A 17,589-nucleotide genomic window follows, 5' to 3' on the forward strand; every position below is an offset into this window, starting at 1 on the left:
ATAATAATAGTAATATAATGAAGTGACATTTCCTACAAAGGAAACCATAACAAAATAGTGCTTGGAGAGAAATCTCGTAGATAATGTAGAAACGAACTCCTGTTTTGGCCTTCATAAAAAGTAATGCATTATATACATATATATATGCTCATTAATTATTAATTATAAACAAATAATCGACAAATGTATATATTTTATATGCATTTTTTATCGAATAAAATTATACTGCTACACTGTCCTATCTACCATAGATCACCGCGAAATTCACGTCACGTTTATCAGTGGAGAAATTAAATATAAGATGTTGGATAGTAACAACTTAGTAATTTATCAAATAAGGAAAAAAGAGCAAATTCATTATTTTCGTTTACATCGATGCAATGAAAAAATCACCGGAATTATTTACGTCTTGAACTTAAAATTCCTGAATTACGAATCTATACGCTTGCCAATATGTGGTACATTGTTTATAGAATCTCTATCTTCTTAGTCTATAAAATCTAACAGAAACTATATTTTTTCAAAAATTTAAATATTTGAGAAATTCAGACCTGGTTGACATAAAAGATTTGACCCATATTTTCTTATTTTTGCCATAAAATCATTTGGCCAGACCTCATTATCGAATGAATTACGGTAGCTTTTTCGTTTGAGCATCGTGGAACACATTTCTTTAGGTTTGGAAATGTTCAAAAAATCTGAGCATCAGCTATTTACATACACAATTTAGCAAACAATTGTTACTTCTCGGACATAAAACATGTACAATTCAAACGTTTATATGAAAACTAATAGTGGTGATACGAGCTTTAACTCTTTTGCCGCAAATTTCGAGGAGCGCCGCAGTATACTAAACTTTCTTCGTGAAAAATATCGAAAAGAGCATTTACGCCATCAAAGACAACAGTTTAATCTACGCTATAATTTCGACGGATTTTTAAAAAAGCTTGGTATTTGTACATAAACTGTTCTCGAAAAAATACCATTTTTTGACACAATTCTTTTCAAAGAAAATAAATCTATTTTAAAAATCCATTTACTGTAAATTAAACCTTCGTCTTTAAAATGAGACTCAGTTCGTCAAAATCTGTCAAGAATTACGCCTCATCTCTTTAATGGCATTAATACATTGTGTACGGTATTCTGCGCACTCAACGCGCTCCCAAGGCCCGCACATTTTTGAACACTCCAGATGCATGCTTGGCAAACAATAGGATGGGTATATGCACATTTTTGATTTGCATTTGGTATTATATTTACATAAATTCTTAACTATAAATTTTATACTTCTATTTATTATGTAAGGTTTTTTACATTTTGACGATTATTTATTTCACAAACTTGAATAATGTTTTAGAGTGTGATATCTAGTTAAGCATAGTCCATTGTGCAATAGTGTTCGACACGAAGTGCAGCAGTATCTTGTTTCATTCTTTTTTTCATTGGACGAACAAATTTTATATTGTTCGACTGAAAAATTTTTGCCTTTACTCGTTATTGGTTCAAGTATATGCTGCTTTATATTACCAGCGAGTCTTATGGTGGGTCGATGCGTAGATGATTTGTTGTATTTGAAATACTTTTCTATATTCATAACTGTATCCGTTTATTTTTCTTCCGTCGTCCATAATTTCATCACAGGAAGTTGAAAATCTTTATATTTCATTTTTATTCTCACACGAATTATAGATCTTGAATGCATTGAACAGACCGCAGTTGAGATATAATACTACCTTTTTTGGCCATTTAATTGTTTTTCTCAATATTGAGTAGTATGATAGATACCAATCAGCAAATTTGTCACGTCCCACTCGGTACGGGCCTCAAAAATTTTTTAAGTACACGACTTATCTTGAGGCGCTTTGACCTTTGTGAGCTTTGTGCCCCTTTTGGCCGTTACCTGCTATGCGCAGTTCGTGGCACGGGATGGACACCTATACGTACAGTCGTCTGGCTTGGCAACGTTGACTAGAAACTTCAGATTGCTCATCGCCCGGGGATTGGATGGTGCTAAGTCCCTCAGGATGAAGATTTTTCTTTGTAATGGGTACGGATCGATATTGAACTATTTTGCGTTTGTTAGTAGTCTCTGATGGAGCGATTCCAAAGTCCGCGTGATGACGAAGCGGATCGTAATACGCCGCGAGTATCCGTCGTAGGTGATACTTTCTTCCACCACGTCGTGTTCTTGGCATAAAGGATGATGAGATTTGGGAATGGAGAATAATAACTCTAGTTATTATTTAATGGATGATTACGATATCTCGTGCGATTTGTTCGCACCTCTAGTTATCTGGGATTGGATGAGTTTACGATAACTCGTGCGATTCGTATGCAACTCTAGTTATCGGGTGCTGGATGAGGTTACGATTACTCGTGCAATTCGTACGCACATCTAGTTATCAGATAAGGTTGTTATTGCCTTTTACTCGTGCGATTCATACACACCTTTAGTAAAGGATAACAAAGGTGAAGATTTTCACGTTAAAAATGGAAGCCTTTAGCTTTGAACTTGTCGACTGTGTAGTAGGAAGATCTTGAGACTCGCGAGTGAATTTAATGATTTTAATTTAGAACTACGCGAGGTTGCCTGGGAAGCACAGCCGTGGTTATGAACGAACACCGAATTAAACTTAACTAATTTATTAATAATTGTCAAATAACAGTGTACAATCATCTTTAAAATATAAGGAAACGAAGTTCGTATAAGAACGACACGTAGCGAATAGTAATCACATAGTATAACGACTAACTATGCGTTAGTATAATCAAAGTGTAGTAGTCGAAAGACGGAACAGTATAATTGAAGTGTCGTAGTCGAACGACCGAACAATATAACCGTAGAGACAAGAGATGCGGTTGTTTACATACTCTGTTGGTCTGCGGTAAGCGGCTCGAAGTGGCGTCGTAGTGGGAATGATGGCGTCGTGCGTAGTGGAGATGTCGCCGCCATGGCCCCGTGGTGAGGATGGAATTTTAGAAAGTTCTACCTGGAAAACACGTGCGTTTTCACTTTCACAAATTCCTTGAATTTCTTTGTCCCTTTTTGCTTTTCCAGAATTTCGCATCGCTTTCACAAATTCCTTAGATTCTTTCGTTGCTTTCTCTTTTCTGGAATTTGGTGTCACTTTCATAAATTTCTCAGATTCCTTCGTCGCTTTCACTTTTTGGCGTCGCTTTCATAAATTCCTCAGGTTCTTTCGTCTCTTGAATTTAATGTTTATACGTTCGTTACTTATTTGCTAGTGTGTATTCTATAATAATGTTAGTTTGTAATAATAGAGACTCCCTTTACATCGGGCTCGAATGTGTCATATAATTGTGTTAGTTACTTATACATGTAAGGGTCTTAACTTATACGCTTCTTTGATTAATAAAAGAGTTTGAAAAAATTTATAATATAATGTGTCATACAAAAGGTGTCTCCATTTATTCCTATACTTAATGATATAAGAAAAGTTTTATTTGTTGGTATTAATACTTTGAGTGTGTGAAGGGTGCGGAATGTAACGACGCCGTTCATGTTTGAATTATATTCTGCAATGCATTTTTGCATGGTTTTTTATTTTCCAGTACATTCAACCATTTCAAATTTATGAATTGTCGAAATCATTCGGATATCTCTTTTATCTTTCCAAATTTGCAACAAAATATCACGTTTACGTTTGAAAATATTCTCCCCTTTTTTTAGATTTAACGATTTTATAATGTATAATTTTAAAATTTTATATGGTATAACGGCTTCGTATAATGATAATTTTTTGTTGGTTTATAGACGGTTCGAAATTTATGTTTGAAATGGTCTGTCATGGGTTTAATCTTGTCCAATCGGTCTTGACATTTTTCGTTATCGTTGAGATGCCAGTATTTCCAAATTTGGCGAAATTTCTTGGCATGACTCTTCCGAAAATTGGTGTGCAAATTAATGGACTTGTTGTCCAGTATTCATCTTTTTCTGACTTTTTTACTAATCTCATCAGAATTATTAAAGCGAGAAATTTATTCATCTCCTCAGTGTCTGTATCCGTCCACTTTCTATCTTTACATTCTTCGATATCAATTTGTTGCCGTTTGTGATATAGATTCGTTTCAGTTACGAATAATTTCATTAAATCTTCACCAAAGAAAAGGTCTACAGCTGATTGTATGCTCCATTCATCAAGCGATATTTGCATTCCTGTTTGTTCCTTACAGTTTTGCATATTACTGGTGCCATTTGTTCGGCTCCATTCCATTTCCTTTTCGTCGGAAATACTATTATCCTCCTCATCGGAATCTATTACTGGCTTCATCAAATTTTTCAGTTTTCTAACAAGAATTTCCCTTCCACTGTCTGAATCTACCCTGTCATTTGATTCTGGCGCACTAACATTTGACAGGTTATTGGCTTATATCTCGTCGTTACTTTTACTCATTTTTGAGGATTGGATATTTATATGAATATAAATAGGTAGGTAGATAGATGGACATAAATAGATAGATATATTATAGTAGATATAGTAATCGATACTCCGTGATCCTAATCGATACTCAGTAGACAAACACTTGACAAATAATAGACAAACAATAGATGAACAATAAGCAACTGACGCTTTGCAAATATTTGTATACATGAACCCAGCCGGTAACTGATGATTGCGCGAAGGCACGTATACGTGAGTTCGGCCGTCAAAGTGTTAATATTTGGTCTTAGAAATCGATTCCATTCATTCCTTTGTTGTACTCTGTAATAAAATTTGGTTTTGTAATTCGATTGGACCCTTGTGTTGTCATTTTGACTGTTTCATGTTTTGTCGTCATAATATAAACATCTCGCTTGTCTTTCCATTTTATAGTAAGTATTCAGTTGCAGCTTCTTATTGCGTATTCCCCCTTTTTAATTTTACATTACACAAATCTTTTGGCATATGCTTTCTATTTCCACGTACTGTGACAATTACATTTGTCTTATAATTAAACGATAATGTCATAAACAATTTTGGGGAAGAAGGCCAGTTATTTATGTACAAAGTGTGATCTCTGTGCAACACTACCTCAGAACTCTCTTTGACAACACTTTCCGAAGCGCTAATCTTCACGGTTTATTTTATCGCGGCCTGTATATATTTTAAATTCATAGTAATAAGTCTTATCGAATGCCCATTTCTCGTAAGATACGATCGCGTTGTATGGATCTAGACGTGCTTTGTGTGTTCGATAACATTTTTGTAGGACGTAATCCATCATCTGTCTCTATCGTCCCGCATCCTGTCCCACATGTGCGGTCGTAAATCCTTCCTCTTGTTGTTCTAGATTTAATTGGTAGTGCGTTTATTCAAATTTTGCTAGCATTGACGAAGGCCCGCCCTGATAGTAACTGAGAGCCGTTAGTTATTTATTGATATTGATGGAGGATTTTCCTTGATTCCCTTAAACTGCCGCCATCTGTTGAGCCATGAAGAGCTTTCGCCCATCTCTCTTCCAGCTTGCCTATTTGCTAGTCCGTTCTGATCTTCTCGAGTCGGCCGCCGGCCATCCTTGCATGTTTTCGGAAGAAGTATCTCCATGAGATCCTTCAGTTCAGCCGTTACCTCGTCCTGTGACCACATTGACATGTTCTTATAAGTCGTCCCCAGTCTACCAGCCCGAAATTTGGAGCCAGTAAGCGGGTTTGAATTGTCAATTTTCTTAGAAATAGTCCTTTAAGGTTAATTATTGGATCAACTAATTCAACAAAGCTTACGTCTGGTTCCATAAGTGTCCCCTTCCGTAGCTTTGCCAAGTAACGTTGTACTAAGTCTTTATGACACTGGTAGCATCTTTGACCCTTAATGATTGTTTGCGTGCGGTTAGGGAAATACGGCATGAAAGCCACATTCAAGGATTTAGCGCCTCTTTGGAGCAATCTTGCATCTTGTTTCGCGAGGACGCTAGATTCTTCATCACTCCATGGCGTCTTCTGGGTTTCTAGATATGATAGACTTTTGTTATCATATAAATTTTTGTGCTTCCGCTGTTCATGCACACTTCTTCCCCTAGCTTTATCAAAAGTCCTGTCGTATCCGTTTATTCCGCACCGATAAGTTGGTGGACCATAAGTGGGGTTGGAATAATCTGAGTGTTTTCTAGCATTAGTAAAACTATTCATGGCTCTTCTCTTGTTCTTGGGCCGACTTGAAAGCGGTCGAAGAGAGCTGGCAATTCTCCAGGACCATGATTTCGCTGAGACAATTCTTGGCCTATCCTTCCTCAGGAGAGTTTTATTCGAAGGACGATTGATGGTGGAATCTGGTAATGAGAGACTGCTTGGTAACTATGACTTAAAAGAATTATAGTTACTCTGAAAGTTTACCCGTGCTTGTTTGAATTTCTTCATGTTGACATTCAGAGCATTTGGCAGAGCACTTTGCATCAACACCCGTGAGTCCCATCGCTTTGTTTTAATTAGTTATTCGGAATTCCATAATCCGTGGCAGTATATTGTAAAGGTGGACACCCGAGGGCGCCTACATCTATACTACCTCGCCCATTAGGGCATACGCTACGGAACTATCTACAGACAGCAGCCACCACAACGAAGAAAACGGATTTGGAAAAATCCAAAACTCCTGCCGGCGGGCAAGGTGAGCAGTTTAGCCACGACCAACATCCTCGCAGCAACGAATCGCCACGTTGATGCCAGCCGTGCCCACGAGGAACCACGGGGAGGACCACTCACAGTACCACGACCCTTGGTACTCGTTCCGTAGGATGGGATGGGATTGGAAGGATAGAATTAGGGAGAGTGTTGGGTGATATGGAAAAAAATAGGGCGTTGCGTTCGATCATCTCCGACCCTATCCAGATCGAGAATGGGTTTACCTGAGAAGATTACAGGCTCTCATCCCCCATCACAAGGACTCCGACAATCCCATCTGAACAGGACTTACGAACTAACAACCCTTGATAAGGAGGGTTTCTTTGCAAAACTCCGCGAAGAGTGAGAAGGCCTCTGCCGAGTGAATATGCCTCGCTGCTTCCGCCCAACTCCTTTCACTGAGAATTTCCCCCAAAGCCACCCTTTGGGGTTCAAAAACCGGACAGTCGACGATTTGATGCAAAACCGTATCTTCTTCGCCACATTCGCATGTTCCTTCCATGGTGATGTTCAGCGACTTCAGCTTGCCCTTAAAAGTTCCATGTCCTGTAAGAAACTGAGATGTGAAGTGGTTAGGATAGACGAAACGGGCACCCATCTTTTCCTTGATGTCCGGGAAATACGCGTACGTAGTCCTTCGTTTTAAGGAGTTCTCCCATTTGGACTGCCAATCCCTGAAAATTTCTTCGTCGGCCTGTCTTACCATTGCGCGCTTATTTTTCGCGCCTTCCAGTTTTCGCATCGCTGTTTCAATGTTCCTATCTTCCCTAATACTGTATAATTTTCTACGCTTTAATAAATGGAGATCTATCGATGGCTCCGCCGCCACGACGCAGAGGGATTCCGCCGCGGTTGTACGGTACGCAGATGTTACCGAAATGAGGGCTGATCGTTGAGTCGCGCTTAACTTTTTCAGATCTCATTCGGTGCAGAGATCCGACCATCCTGCTGCCGCGTACGTGACCATGGGGATAAATACGCCTCGATAGATCGCCCATAGAGCCCAATGGCGGAGTCCCTATTCTATGGCCGCTAATCTATCTAACTTCGCGAACAATGGCCCGATTTTGTGGTTGAGGTACCGGCAATGCGTCGTAACCGCCAGGCCTTTATCAAAGTATACCCCGAGGTATCTAACGGAGTTCCTAAATTTTACGGTTTTATCCCCTATACTAATGGTGGGTGGTCTACTAGCTAAGTCGATCTTTTTTGATGTCGTTTTCCGCTTCCTATCCGGGCGTAGCCTCTCCTACCTATAGGTTTCCTCTTAACCCAGTCACTTTTCCGTACGATAGCCTCCGTCTTGCGTTCAGAGATAGATAATTTGGCCGTCGAGCCCCATCCGGTAATGCTTTTAACCACGCGATTTCTCTTCTCCTCAAGTTCCTTTCGAAAATCTCCATCTAGGGTGACGAGTAGGTCGTCCGCGTTGACTTCCGATGAGTATCCGGAGGAGCTGGACAAACATGACTTTCCAGCAGGTGGGGCCTATTACCAATCCTTGTGGTCATCCTCTCGAAGCCTGTTTGGAAATCTCATGAGCGATTTTTACCTTACGGTCCGCGAAGTAGCTTGTCATTACATTGAAGACGTTTCTCGGGCAGTCCCGGTCCCGGAGTGCCTTAAGAACTAAGGCCCATCAAACATTGTCGAAGGCTCCCGAGATGTCAAATAACAATGCAATGAGATATCTCCGTGAGGAGGCAGAAATGATTCGGCGCATCTCTACTATCGCGTCTTTGGTGGAGCGTCCCAGAACAAAGCCATATTATTTGTCCAACAGTTTAGCCGGTACGAGGGATGTTTCATTAAGACGCAACTTCAGCAGCCTTTCCAGAACCTTTACTACTACGGAGAGAAGACAAATGGGAAGGTAAAACTTGGAGTCCTCTGCGTTCTTATCCACGCCTTTAAGAAGTGCTCTTAAGGAGCCCTCTTTCCAGATGGATGGGAAGATAACCCATTGGAGGCATCCGTTAGAGGTCTACGAATAGGGATACGATGGCGGAAAATGCTCTCTTGAGCACGCATACCTCGATAAGATCGGGCACCGGGGTCCTTCTGTTTCTGAGGGATCCTATTACTCGCGCGACCTCTTCCTTCGTGAAGAGGGGGGCATCTTCGGTTTCAGAGACGTTTCGGGAAGTACTGCGTACCGCACGCTGTTCCGTTGTGTCTTCGGACATACAGTCGTGCGGGACATGCGTGTTGAAGAGGACTCTAGCCGTATCGCGAACGTTCACGGTTTTGTCGCCCTATCGCTTGAGGATATTTATCACTCTCTCAATGCGGAGTTTTCCCGCCTGCTGTTTATAGATGTATCTCCACGCGTTGCCCTGTTCCGTGACGAATTTCCGCCAGTTTTCTAATTTCGCACCTCGTACCGCCTTACTGTATTCCCGCAACGACGAACGGTATTCGCGCATTAACCCGACACGTGCCTGGGAATTTCTTTCCCTCTGGAAATGGCAGTCGAATGGCAGTCGAAGAGGACAACCATGAGAGAGCTATCTGCCAGAAAGACTCGCACCAAGGAAGATCCGCGGGAGGCCAAGGGACGAGATCGAGTTCGAATCCCAGTACCGTAAACGGAACTGTTCATCTCGTCCAGGTTCGGCACGTCAGCCAGACCCGCTTCCCTACCAAGGCCGATATTGCCCGCTCATCGGAGCCAAACCTTATTCCGAAGTAACGGATTCAATTTGACGACTTCCCTTATCTATCTATTAAGTACTTCATTTAAAGGGACTTCATCTTAGAGACATGCTGCGGATATGAGAACGAACCGGCGCGACACCTCCTCGTGGCCCACTCCTGGATTTTCAGAGTCCGAGGGGAAGATCCGGACATCGCCATAAGTGCAGTACTCTTCACGTTCCTAACCCTATCCCTCTGCTAGAGGTTTCCAGGGAACTCGAACGCTTATATAGGAAAGAAAACTCTTCCTCGGTTTCCCGACTGCATCTACAATTCATTTTGGGTTACCTCGACGAATACTCTTACGAGGGCTCGAATTGCATGCGATTCCGTTACCGGTATCCGGAATAGGAACCGGATTCCCTTTCGCCGGACGAGTGTTTCGTTACTTACGAACAATATTATGTATGCACAACGTCATTGACATAGGATTTCTCCTAGGGCATAGGATTGACTGACTCATATGCAATGTATGTACACAAGAAACCCTTCTCCATGTCAGTTTTGCAGGGCCTCGCTGGGGTATTTGCTACTGCCATCAAGAACTGCACCGATGGCGGCACTAGACAGGCTCAAGCCAAGACCGTTCTGCGCACACCGCCCTCCTACTCGTCAGGGCTTCATAGCGACGCATCGTAAGGGTAAACCGCTACACTTGCCGCTGACGGCAGAGTATGGACGCGACGTTTTAACGCCATCCATTTTCAGGGCTAGTTGCTTCGGCAGGAGAGTTGTTACACGATACTTAGCGGATTCCAATTTCCATGGCAACCGTCCAAATGTCTTAAGCAACTTACGCTTTTCATGGTATCCCATAAGCGTCGATTTAGGCGCTTTAACTCTGCATTAGGTTCATTCCACAGAGCCAGTTTTGCTAACAAAAATTGGCCCACTTGGCACTCTGATCCGAAATCTCTCATGTCTTCATAGTTCAAACAACCAAGAGATCTCACTCATTTAAAGTTGGAGAACATGTTGAAATAGTTTCGGCCTCAAGGCCTATAGCCATTCGCTTTATCAGATGAGAATCGTTTGCGTACGAGGTGAACGGGCGAGAGCCAGCTATCCTGAGGGAAACTTCGAAGGGAAACATCTACTAGATGGTTCAATTATTCTTTCGTCCCTATACTCAGTTCCGACGATCGATTTGCACGTCAGAATTTCTACGATCCTCCATCAGCGTTTCTCCTGACTTCGTCCTGACTAGGCATCATAGTTCACCATCTTTCGGATCACAAAGGGTACTCTGGGTACGTCTCTTTTTGCAATGAGAACGAGACTCTCCGGGAGTGCGGAGCCGCATCTTAACGCAGTCTATACTCTTGAAATGGACCTTCACTTTTATTACGCCTTTAAGCTTTGCAATCCCAGTGACATCTTAGATTCCTTGGTTCGTGATCCAAGACGGGTCCTGAGATTGTCCAAAGCAGTAGCGTCGCAGACTGGTATTATTGTGTATTTCCCGTCCAAGTACTCCGCCTGCCAAAAGCTGGTCCGGCTCGGGGACGGCACCAGGTCCGTACCTCCGAGACACTGACCGCGCTTGCGGCGGTCCCGACGCGGTTCGATAATTGCGGCAAGATACCTTATAAGTTCGACCGCCGGGCAGCCGGCCGAGTCTACCGCTCGGAAAGTAGAAAGCTATCCAATGAGTCGCAACGTTCTACTAGAGGAGAAATGCACGACGATGACACCGTACAAGGCATGAGTGATAACGTGTTGCCAACTGTATTCGGCCACATCGCTCACCCGGCCGAGGCTGAGCCGCTGATTCTAAATCTCCTTATTCGATCTTTCCTATAAACTATACCAGAACGTTTTCACGTACAATTGAACTCTAACTTCGAAGTTCTTTTCAACCTTCCCTCATGTTAATTTTTCAATATCGGTATCTTGGTCATATTTATCCTTAGATGGAGTTTACCATCCACTTAGAGCTACACTCTCAAGCAACTCGTCTCTAAGGAAATATCTTTCGGAGACGTTGCACCGGCCGCTATGGGCCTAGCATCCTCTACGTGTAAATGGCCCCATTCAAAATGGATTTGGACGCGGTATTGCGCTTCGGGATGTAAGGCAGATCCTCCCGAACAAAATATTTCCCTGCGGCTGTATCGGGGAATTTATTGCTGGACTGCTTCCTCTTCCCCCCACGCAGTTACAAACGAAATCTTTGTTATTTTCTCCTCTTCTGCTTAATAATATGCTTAAATTCAGCAGGTGATCTTGCCTACTCTGAAGTCGTCTTAGATTATTTTAATCGATATAGGAACATACTAAATAGAAGAAAAGAGAAAAAATTGCGGAACGAAAAGAAATATCCAACGAAGAAAGGTCGTATAAAGCAAAAAACGCCTTCGTTCGAGGACACAACAATCTCAATCAACAAAACTCGAGCCATGGCTATAGGGGCAGTGAGAGCTTGAGCACAAATTCAAGATACGTCCGAGATGACACGATATCGCAAGAGAGCCAATGTCTCGATTCAATTGCTCGGTAAACCTCGTCTCACCCTTTTCGAATTGTTCTCGCAATGGTGGACTTTCGTCCGAAAGTTTCTATCTCCTCCCAGCTTAATTAAGTTCGAATGCGGGGGAAAGGAGGCACACTTCGTGGACAAAACGAACCACTGGGTGCACGAATCCTTTTCGAAGGAGGCGGCAACCGCGAGCGAGAGATTCAGATATTATTTAGAAAAAAGCGACGTCGCTATGAACGCTTGGCCGCCATAAGCCAATTATCCCTGTGGTAACTTTTCTGACACCTCTTTCTGAAAATTTTTCAAGCCAAAAGCATAGATAGGCCGTGATTTCGCATTCTCTATGCGTACTAAATATCAAGACCAAGCCAGCTTTTGTCCTTTTACTCTACGCGAGGTTTCTGTCCTCGCTGAGCTGACCTTAGGACACCTGCGTTATTCTTTGACAGATGTACCGTTCCAGTCAAACTTTCCGCCTGCCAGTGTCCTCGAATCGGATCACGCGGTTGTATTGACGGCGATCGGCAAAAGCCTCACGCCAATCTTACACGCTTGGCTCTAGAACACCGTGACAATCAAGTGCAATGGCTCGAAGCACGCGCTCCGTATAACCGAGTAAGTAAAGGAACGATGAAAGTAGTGATATTTCACCGGTGATGTTGCCATCTCCCACTTATGCTACACCTCTTATATCTCCTTACAGTGCCAGACAAGAGCCAAGCTCAACAGGGTTATCTTTCCCCGCTAATTTTTCCCATGAAAAATTTCACACAGAGCCTGTTCCCATGGCAGTGGTTTCGTTAGAAAATAGATAGGGACAGAGGAAATCTCGTTAATCCATTCATGCGCGTCGCTAATTAAATTTAGGCATTGGGCTATTTTTTTTTATACAGAGAGGAAATGCATTACGCATACCGTCAGACCATATCTTTTGGTTATGTGGGACTACAGATTTGCTACCCACTAAAATCTACTTGTCACCGCTTTCTTGCTCGTTGCGGATTTAAATATTGTGGGGTACCCCAAAAGAATTAAAAATTTCCGTTTCTTTGCTTCACATATGTTCTCGTGACAATAAGACGGGACACAGTTGTTCTCGTGTTAAAAATTTTGAAAGCATGAAGACCACCTATAACGACTCTGGAAGATATTATTCTCAGATCACTTTTCTTAATAAAATAATTATCCAGTAGATTCTCAGCCGAATGTGAACACCACATACCGCGATTGTTAAGAGTGATACCAAAGACACTAACATCTTCAACTCGAAACCGATCCTTAACTAGTTATATCATTTTCGCGTCATCATAATTGGAAATTTTATTCACATCCGCGTAATTAGGGTCATACTTATCACATATTACTTGATCATCAAACACAAAACATTTATCATCTTTAGTTGCCACGATGTCTTGTTTCTTTAGGCCTTGGGGTGTCCTGATCTTCGTCGCCTCATCCACCACAAGGTTGTTGCTTTTAAGCCTACCGACAACATAATGGGAAACACAATCATGTCTACGAATTCTAGCATCATGTGTACGATGGCATTGTTGCAGGATATGATTCTGTGTTTCAACGCAATCACATCTAGCTCGGCACGAACGATCTTTAACTTTGCCACGCGAAGTTCGAGACTTAATAGGCAATGCGTTAACTGTGACTCTCTTAAGTCCAGCCCCTCCTCGTGGTGTGAGTCGGTAACATACATTTCTATTTAGTGTGTATGGCTAACGTGGCTCTGGCAGAGGGTTTTTGTGGTTACCAACCCTTCAAACTCCTAAATTTTATTGATCCAAGAAACATAAATGTGCCTCGGATAAACGCAAATAACCTTGAGTTCTCTGACTCTAGTGACCAAAAAATTCAGAATGAAGCTGAAATGTTTAGCGGTGAATTCGCTGACTGTACTAGAGAATTCGGAAGCAAGAGAGGGCGAAGTGTGCACTACAATCATGCACGTAAAGATTGGTATGAAGAGCAGAAGCTATGTTGTCTTGGCAACAAGGCGAGATGAACTGAGGAAGAAAATAGATTATTAGTTAGGAGAGAAGCACAAATCATTCATAATGCCGAATGCCTAGACAAGAGAGTCAATATCAACCAGGCTCTTGAACTCCTATTTTCCGGAGAGGACTGTAGATGCTATTAAGAACTATAGAGTCGATTATAAGACAATGGTTGAAAAGTTCCTGGCTGAACTTAGGGAACAACATCATGAACCTGACAGACTCCGGAAAAACAGGAAGTACTGTCGGACAACTATAGTGTTGATTTGAGGATCTTCCTAGCCTCTTCGCAACCATTGGGCATTGAAAGATATCGTAGATTTAATGTGAGTCTGCTAAATGCTATATGCAACGACATTAGAGATATAAATACTGATGGGCTTAAAGATCGTATAGCTTGCTACATCGAAATTTTTCCACCTTAATGTCGTGGGGCAAAGAAAATTAGGCAAGCAGAGGAAAGTCTTCGATTGTCTAACAAGAGGCTGAGAAGAATTATCTACACTAAATGTCAACAACTATGGGAGAAATACAGAGGTAGGTGCTGGAGAGCGATTGAGAGCGAAAAGCTACAAGATGCCTTGATTTGTCTGACTCGTGATGTAATGGAATCCTATTGGCATGCAATATTCACCGATGAAAACCGTTGTGCACCCGAGCTTCGATCAATTTGAATACTATGCACTATGTACTATACACTATGGAATCCCACAAGTATTGCTGAAATAACATCATCTTTTCCAGCTATCAGTTCTTCTCCTGGTCCGGATGAAATGGCGACAAAGGAATTAAAGGAGATTCCTGTAGAAATACTCCTACGGATTTACAACATCTTCATGATCTGTAGAGTATTCCTGAATATCTTTTGGAATCTCGGTCGATTTTTATACCGTCCTAAAAGAAAGATGTTTTAGAACCAGGTCAACTAAGACATTTAACCGTAGCACCAGTCTTGATTAGATCATTTCATAAAGTTTTGGCGAATAGGCTGAAAGCAGTCCATATTGATGATAGGCAACGAGCATTTAGAAATACATATGGCTGCAGTGATAATATTTGTCTGCTGGACTTGGCTTTAAGATACACGAGAGGTTCGGTAGGCTAACTATACATGGCTTCAATAGATATTGACAATGCCTTCGATTCTATATATTTTGAAGCATTAGAAGTAGTCATGAGAGCAAAGGGATTACCACAACCCATGATTCGTTACATTTCATTAATATACAGAAAAAGTGTCACTCGTTTTGATTATGGTTGGTCGCTTTCTGATCTTATACATCTATCCTATGGGATAAAACAAGGTGACCCATTGTCACCTATGTTATTTAATCTTGTTATAGATGAAATGATAAAGAGCTTGCCGGAGGGTATTGGAGTTGAAATCTCCGGCATGACCATAAACATCTTGGCCTTTGCTGATGATCTCAAATTAATGGCTACTACTACTTTTGGATTACTACATCTGCTTGATTGCGTCAGAAAGTTTTTGAGTAGTGTTGGACTGAAAGTGAATGCTCAGAAATCATGCTCCATAGCTATAATAGCTCTTGGTAAGCTGAAAAAGGCAGCTATTGATTGCTCATATGTCTTCAAAATACTTGATCAAGAAATCCCGATTCTCAAAAGGACTGATGAGTTTAGATATCTAAGCGTCTCATTTACACCTGAAGGACATGTTACGATAATCATTAGGAACATGCTGAAGGAGAAAATTCAGAAATTAGATAAGGCTCCGTTCAAGCCTCAACAACGGCTTTGGATTTTTTGCGTGTATGCATTATACCATCTCTTTACTATCTTCTGACTATTGACGCGATACGGGTTGGTCTTCTTCGTACGATTGATCGCGACATTAGAGCTGCTGTTAGGAAGTGGCTTCGATTACCATCTGACTGTCCTAATGCTTATTTTCATTCCGATAAGCAAGATGGTGGACTTAGTATCCTCTCCTTGAGGTTTCGTGCTCCGTATTTGCGTCGAGCGAAAATTAGACGGTTAAGAAGATCTGAACTTATTATCGGCGATGTTTCGTGACGGACGAGTTTCTTGAGAAGGAAGAAAGTACATGTGATAAGAGGCTAAAGAGTGGTGGTTTCTGGATTAGTCATGATGATCTGAGAAAAATGTGGCGAGAAAAGCTTGCGGAATCGTTTGCTGGTAAAGCACTGGCTGATTCTATAAAAGTTTTGAACCAACATGATTAGACCAACTGATGGGACGAAGTTTTTGAGTGGAAGAGACTACGTCAATTCCTTAACACATTGTAGGCCGGCCCAACGAAAACGCGGGATTCGAAGTCTGTCGCTTTAACGCCGGCCCTACGATAATGCGGGATTCTTTTGCTTGGTAATTTGCCTTCTGTTGCCATGATTACGCCGATCTTCATTTTTTTATACCATCGAAACGTAACGTATACGATGGTTCAGCAACAACTAAAACAAGAGTCACTCTCGAGCTACGTTTTCCATAGCCAGTACATCTATCGTAGTCTTACGCTTTTAGTTGAAGAGCATAAGTCTTCTTATTCTGTATATTTTTACCTCTATAATATGAGTGAATTTACTGAGTATATTGCTGATCCTCTGTCAGATTATTCAGTAGAATCAGAAAATTTTGACATAGAAGTCGGGGACAGTGATAGTGATGTGGCTCCAAGGAGGAAATCAAAAGCTGTTCCATTACAGTACTCCAGTGAATCGCAGAATCACTTATTTATACTGATACTGAATCATGGTCAGATGTTGATAAAGCTCCTGATATAACAGAGTTTATTGCTGAGCTTGGTCCAAAGATTTTTCCTACTAATAAGCAAAGCATAAAAGAAATCGTCGAAATGATTATTGGCAATGATTTATTTGCATTGATGGTGAATGAATCAAACACCTATTATCATCAAAATAAGGACAAGATGTGTAAGGGAAAGAAAATATCTAAGTGGAATGATGTTTCTCTAGCCGAGATGAAGAAATTTCTTGGTATGATTATATTGATGGGCCAAGTGAAAAAAGATCGAAAAAATGAATACTGGTCCTCAGAATTTTATACCAAAACACCATCGTTCTCGATGATAATGTCACGTAACAGATTTCGCCAGATTTGGGACACATGGCATTTTTCAAATAATCGTACAACAGTTGGTTCTAATAAACTCGAGAAGATTCGGCCGATTCTAAATTATTGACTAGATAAATTTAAATCAATATACACCCCTAAAAAAGAGCTTTCATTTGACGAATCTATTATTCCGTGACGTGGAAAATTGTCTATAAAAACGTACAACCCAGCAAAAATAATAAAGTATGGCCTACTTTGTCGTATGTTATGTTAAGCTAGAAGTAAATATATTTGCAACATGGAAATATACTGTGCGTACTGTAAAATACTGGACCAAACTATAATGTCATTGCTCGATACAAATATAGGTATATGGTATATCATCTAACTACGGACAATTAATATAACAATATTCGTACTGCAGAATTGCTACTAAAAAATAGTACTCAAGTTTGCGGTACAATTAAAGCGAATAGAGGTATTCCCGAATCTATAAAGCATATCAGATTAAAAACTGGAGATTATACATTTAAAAGAAAAAACGAAATTTTAGTACAGGCGTGGAAGCCAAAACGCAAAAAATTTCCTGAAAGGAAAACAGTGAAATGGACAAAAAAAATAGTTTTGTTTCTGTTAAATTGTTCAATGCATATAGATTATATGTTGAGTTCAATGGTAACATTATAAGATATAAACAGTTTTTACATGCTGTGGGACGTTTATGGATCAAGGAA

At 41.0% G+C, this 17,589-nt stretch overlaps 1 pseudogene; it reads right to left on the reverse strand.

Moving 5' to 3' along the window:
- Positions 1–9,353: 9,353 nt before the first annotated feature.
- On the reverse strand, positions 9,354–11,534 carry LOC146872051 (large subunit ribosomal RNA; annotated as a pseudogene).
- Between the last annotated feature and the right edge of the window lie 6,055 nt (positions 11,535–17,589).

The sequence above is a fragment of the Vespa mandarinia genome, unplaced genomic scaffold (genome assembly GCF_050613455.1).
Source record: "Vespa mandarinia isolate Hongniang unplaced genomic scaffold, ASM5061345v1 scaffold_61, whole genome shotgun sequence".
NCBI classification, from domain to species: domain Eukaryota; kingdom Metazoa; phylum Arthropoda; class Insecta; order Hymenoptera; family Vespidae; genus Vespa; species Vespa mandarinia.